Below are 6805 nucleotides of genomic sequence, written 5' to 3' on the forward strand. Positions count from 1 at the left end.
AGTATGGGATTAGAGACCCATGATGGATAAAATGCCACCCTGATGAATCCATTCTCCTCCAGCTTCTTGACTTCTTCCTTCAAAGCTTTTGATCGATCTTTGTCGAGCAGCCTTCTTTTCTGCTGCACAGATGGAAAGCTATTGTCAATGTTCAGGACATGGATGATGATTGCAGGATCTATCCCAACCATGTCTTTATGCGACCAGGCAAAGGCGTCCTGGTTCCTCTTTAAGAACTCCACCAGTGCTTGTTTTGTTGTTGTCTCTAAGTTTTTACCGACTTTCACAACTCTGGTCGGATTTTCCTCATCGAGTTGGACCTCTTCAAGGTCCTCGATGGGGCCTACTTCTTCTTCGAAATCCCCAAAGCGAGGATCTATGTCTTTATCCTCACTTTGGGAATGCCCTATTTGGTGAGATTATCACCTGAGCGGGCTTGAACATCAGTTGCCATTTGCAACTCTTTTCCGGCGGCATCCCTCGATACACCATTTTTTTCCTTGGTGATCGAGGCGTTGTTGCATTCTCTCGCCTCCCGCTGGTTTCCCAACACGCATCCTACTCCTGCGTCCGTTGGGAATTTCATGGCGAGGTGCCATACAGAAGTAACGGCTCGAAGGTCAACCAGAATTGGTCTCCCTATCACGACATTATATGCCGAAGGACAATCAACTACTATAAAAGTAGTGAGTAATGTCCTGTTGGCAGGCGCAGTACCTGCTGTGATTGGGAGTCTAATTGACCCCACTGGGGCTAGCCCTTCTCTGGAAAAACCGTAAATGGTTTGGTTGCATGGCTCTAGGACCTTAACGGACAATTTCATCCTTTCCGGCGAGGACTTATATAGGATGTTGATCGAACTTCCTGTATCAACCAACACCCTCTTCACCATCATATTTGCGATTTGGACATCCACAACCAGCGGATCAGAGTGTGGGAATCGCACATGCTAGGCGCCACCGTCAGAGAAGGTGATCGGTTCCTCCTCAGTTTGAGCCTTTTTTGGTGCACGATCCTCGACACTCATCATCTCGATGTCCTGGTCATGGCGTAGGGTTCGAGCATATCGTTCCCTCGCTTTTTCACTATCTCCTGCAAGATGTGGGCCTTCGCAGATGGTGAGTAGGGTACCTCCCATGGGAGCTGGCTATAAAGGTGGCGAGCACTGGCGTGTAGGCGCCGACTCGTTGCCACCTTGAGCTTCTCGCTGAGAACCTCCCGCAACTCGTACGTATCTTCTTAAGTGTCCGTGTCTTATCAGGAACTCAATATCTTCCTTTAGCTGGTTACACTCATTGGTGTCGTGCCCGTAGTCGTTATGGTAACGACAGAACTTTGTTGAATCTCTCTTGGAGATATCTTTTCTTATGGGTGTGGGTCGTCTGTAGGGCACGCTCGAGCTGGTCGCTTGGAAAACCTCAGCTCGGCTTTCAACAAGGGTGGTGTAATTGGTGAATTTCGGTTCATACAGATTATTTTTGGGGCGCTTACTCTCGGAGGCTGAGGGTTTGCCATTCGCCCGCTTTCCACCATTCTTTTCGTTGCCATTCCCGTTGCCTTCGCCGTTGCCATTGGGCTTAGACCTGTTGGCGGCTTTGGCGAGTTCTTCCTTGGGCCCCTTGTCTTTTGCTGGCGACTTGCCTTCATTGGAAATCGCGTCTTCGAGCTTGATGTACTGATCAGCTTGATCTAAAAACTCCTGGGTACTTCTGACCCATGCTTCCTGAGGCTACTCCAGAGGGACAATGGCTCCTAACCCCAGCGGTTAGGGCCATCATCTTGCCTTCATCACCCACAGTCTTGGCTCATGTTGCGGCTCGCATGAAGCACTGAACGTATTCCTTCAAAGGCTCCCCCTCTTTCTGGAATATTTTGACCAGTTGGTTCGCCTCGGTGGGGTGGACACGACCCGCGTAAAACTCCTTCACGAACATCTCCCAGGATACTATACTTGTAGGAGGGAACTTAAAGAACCACTCCTGAGCGGCATCAGAAAAAGTCGCTGGGAAGATCCTACAGTGAGCATCTTCAGAGACTTTCTGAATGTCCATCTGTATCTCAAATTTGTTCACATGAGATACCGGGTCTCCATACCCGTCAAAATTTGGCAGAGTCGGCATTTTGAACTTGCTGGGGGTTTCTGCCACAGCAATCCTTTGTACAAAAGGGGTGCCTCTCCTCCGATCGTACTTGATATGCGATGTCCACCTCCCGACCAGCTGCTGCACAGCCTGGTTCAGGGCATCGATTTGGGCCTGAACGGCCTCAGGAATTGCTGGGGCCTCTAGTGTCGGGGGAATGTACTCATTCTGCCTTTCTTGGCGGTCGTTGAGTACATCCCTTAAGTCATCGTCTCTTCGCTGCTGCTCGCTGGCTCCAAGCCGGCTAAAGACGTTATTTTGTCTGGGCTGCCCCCCAGCATTATGTCTTGCTTTTCGGTCTTCTCTAGGTGGGGGGCTTCTGCCTCCACCTCTCTCCTCGTTCCTCCGACTAGCATTCCCTCTGCCTGAGTCGGCCTCATTGTAGCCATGGCCATCTCTGAACGCTGACTGGCTATGGTGGGACCGACTATTTCCTCTGTTGCCTCCTTGGGCTGGCATTTCCCGAGCATTAGGGGGAGGCCTGCGTTGGTCGGTGGGTCCCCATGCATTATCATGCCATGGGGGGCCCCTGACCGTAGAGCCTGTCTCTGAGTTCCTTCTGTTGGCAGAAAGACGCTTCCCCTTGCTTGGTGGATGCGGCTCTTCACCCCTCGGGCATCTAGGGCTGCGGGGTTGTTGCCCGGCCCTAGTCTGCCTCGGGCGCGGGGGATTGCCTCGACTAGCCTGGGACGAAGGCTACGTCTCAGGATCCCTAGGTGGGATATCATCCTGAGGCATCGATGGCTGCTCCGACCTTTGAGGGCTTGTTGGCTGGAGCGGAAGGCTAGGATTGGGACCTCTTTGTGGTGGCCCGCTTGGGGGTTGATCAGGCTGCGAGGCAGGCGCAGCCTGATTCCTAGCCAATTGGAGGGTTGCTTCAAGGGTTGCCATGGCATCCCTCTGACAACGGTCCATCTCTGCCTGTCTCTCGCTCAGCTCTTGGTAATGGCGCTCTATCTCCCTCTGCTGTGATGCCATTATCTCGGCGGCACTCTCCTGATTGGCCCTCAGAGCGACCAACTCATCTTGCAACACCCCCAGTGTTGTCTTCAGGGCCTCAGAGTCCACCTCCTCCTCATCGAACTCCAAATGAGTTTTGTCTTTAGCCATATTTGGAGGAGGAGGTTGGGATGGTGCAGCAGCCGGTCCAGTCCTCTTGGTAGTCTTTGCCATTAGATTTTCTTGAGTTCAACTCTCAACGAAAGCACCAGAATGTTGACCCTGATTTTGGTCAACGACACGGAGTCTAGAAAATGACAGGAAAGTAATATAGAGCTTGAGAAAATGATCTAATGGAAAGATAAAGAACACAGAGAGTTATAGTGGTTCGGCCCCAGTGATTGGTAATGACCTACGTCCACTTGATATTATTATTAATATTGAGTTCCAAAGGTGTGATCAAAGAACTAGGGTTCCTGAGTTTCACAGACCTTGGAAGAAGAAGGCAATACAAACAATGGATAATAGTACTATAATTCCGAAAGAAAAAGATCGACCCCCTTCCTTGAGCTATTTCTTGTGTATTTATAGGCTCTAAAAAGATTACATGAATTAGGAAATAATATCTATCCTTAATAAACGGATTTGCAAGTCATAATGAAGAGATATTCTCGGGTATGATTACAACTGTACATATTTTTACATAAATGAATGGAGTATACGACCAAGCTGGTCGTATATAAAACTTGATCTTTTCATGTGGAAATAATGCTTGTCGATAGGCGAGCCGTATCTCTGCTACGTGTCTGCCACGTGTCGAAAATCCTTGCCACGTCATTAGCAACTGATTTATGGATAAACATGCATATTACATGGTTATGTTGTGATGAGAATTTGGTACTCTATTGGTAATTTAAAGGGATGAGTTAGATTATTGTGGAAAATGACTCATCAATATAACCGACTTCGATATGATCCTGGATATGGATTGGTTAGCCAAGTATGGGGCAATGATAGATTGCAAGGAAAACATAGTAACCCTTGGGCTTGAGGGTGAGAAGCCCTTGTATTTGTTGGCACTGTGCATGGACCCCATATATTTATGAAATCTGTACTTAGAGCTAGAAACCTATTGCATGAGGGATGCATATGATTCATAGCTAGTGTGGTGGATACCACTCAGGTCATGCCAATGGGACTAGAACAGACTGGAATAGTCTCTGAGTTTCTGGATGTGTTTCCAGGGGTTTGTCAGGGTTGCCACTACACAAAGAGATAAAATGGTGATTATGTTGGTGCCAGGGATGGAACAAGGTCTAGGGCCTGTATTGAATGACTTTAGTAGAGTTGTAGGAACTAAAGGTTTAATTATTGAGTAAGATGATATTCTCCAAGGTGGATATTCGATCTGGTTATTACCAGCTGAGGATCAGGGAGAAGGGTATGCAGAAGACTGCTTTTCGTATCAGTTTTGGGTATTAGGAGTTTTAGTCATGTCTGTTGGATTGACTAATGCTCTGGTAGTACTTATGGAACATATGAACATGGTGTTCAAAGATTATTTGAATTGGTTTAGGATCGTCTTTATCGACGATATTGTGGTATACTCTCAGTTAGAGATTGGCTAAGGTCAAGGAACGCCTCAGAGGTTAGGAATTTCCCTGGATTGGCAGGGTATTACATGTTTTTTGTGGAAGAGTTTTTTAGGATTGTTACCTCATTGACAGAAAAAGGTGATTGCCCATGCATCACATTAGTTGAATGATATGGCAAGAACTAGAGTAGAGTTACTGGTGGGCCAGTTGACCAACATTACGCTTGAGTTTACTCTTTTATAGAGGATCAAAGGAGAATAGTTGAATGACCCACAAATGGGAAGGATTGAGGGGAAAGTCTTAGCTAGATTAGCTAAGGATTATGCAGTGTCAGATATGAGTTTATTAAGGTATAAGGATCAGACTTAGGATCCGATGGACACTGGGATTTGATGAGAGATTCTGGATGAATCTCATACTACCCCCTTATTCTGTTCATCCAGGCACCATGAAGATGTACCGGGATATAAAAGCTTTATTTTGGTTTCCTGGGATGGAGAGAGACGTAATTGAGTACGTGGCAAAGAGCCTAAGAATTTAGCAAGTCAAGGCAGAGTAACAGAAACTAGTAAGGCCATTACAACCTTTGTGCATCCCAAAGTGGAAGTGGGAGGACATCACGATGGATTTCGTGATGGGGTTGTTGTAATGACCCAACTATTTCTAAGACACTGGACCATTAAAACTACTAGACATGCTACTACTTTTGGAGAAAACATACATAAGAAATAATCATAACTTTATTAAAACTCCAAAATAAATATTGTGCAAATTACAAAATAAGATATAAAATATGGTATGGGTACCCATTGTTTATAAAACATTAAACATAACTTTAAATACTAATTGCGGAATTACATAATTTTAAAGACATAAAATAAATAACGTCGTCATCGATCAACACGCAGTCCATTGAATCCATTCATCCTTAACACACAAGCCAAGCTACCAAGAATCCTTCCGCCTCCATAACTATTTTCTTGCATCACACTAAAAAAATAAAGGAGGGAGCCTAATGCCCAGGAAGGAAAATCTATTAAAAATATACATCACAATTCATAAGCATAAGACTATATCATACACTATAAAAAACATATGACTATCAAAACATATATCATATAAGACTACAATGGCCATCACACTTCTTGGGGCTTGTTAGCTAAGCAAGTCATATGCCCATAAATTTGTGGGGCCATCTATCTAAGCAAGTCATATGCCCATAAATTCTTGGGGCTTGATAGCTAGACAAGTCATATGCCCAAGGACTATAAAACATATTATACATATACATATCATATCATAACATATCATAACATATTATAACATATAAGAACATAAAATCTATCCTATTTTCCTTACCAAAAGTCAGGATATTTTGGAACAAGAACGAGATTTAAAAAATCCTATAAACGAATAGTAGAAAAGGGTGAGAATCTTCAAGAATAAAGATGAATATGGGAACTAAACCATCAAGAAGAAACTTACCAAGAAAGACTTAAGTTTCAAGAATTTAAATACCTAATCAAGAATCAATAACAAGAGTTAGGATCTGAATAAAAGAAACTAAAGAACCATATAGAACTGAACTTAGGAATAGAAATACCTTGAATGACCTTATGGATTGGTCTAAACCTCAATGCCAAAATCACATTATTTCTCACTTCCCAAGTGTTTATAAAAGCTTAGAATGATAAAGCTTTAACCCAAAACCCAACTGTATCTCTCTATATTAACACTAGCACCTTGGAGGCTTTGATCAAATGCTTGAAGAATGATGAAAATGGCTGAGCACTAGGTCCTATTTATAGAGTTCAAGGAGTGAAATTAACCCCTTTTAATTTGAATAAATAAATGATTATAAAATGAAAAAGATTTGAATTTTCGTTCAACTGACGCCCATAACTCGATCAAAATCGTTCAAAGGCAGGTCTAAGTGGTTAAAGGTATTTTTAAAATTCAAAAGTCAAACTTTAAAAAATATACTTATTGAGCCGATATATCGCCCACCCTAGGTGATATATCGCCTCCCCTAGTATTCCCGAGGTTTGTTCGATCGTTCGTGCAAAGTCTACGTGTTTTCCATATCTTCCGTTAGGCGATATATCGGCCCCTATGCTGTGATATTTCGAC

This window comes from Humulus lupulus, chromosome 6 (genome assembly GCF_963169125.1).
Source record: "Humulus lupulus chromosome 6, drHumLupu1.1, whole genome shotgun sequence".
In the NCBI taxonomy this organism is placed as follows: Eukaryota; Viridiplantae; Streptophyta; class Magnoliopsida; order Rosales; family Cannabaceae; genus Humulus; species Humulus lupulus.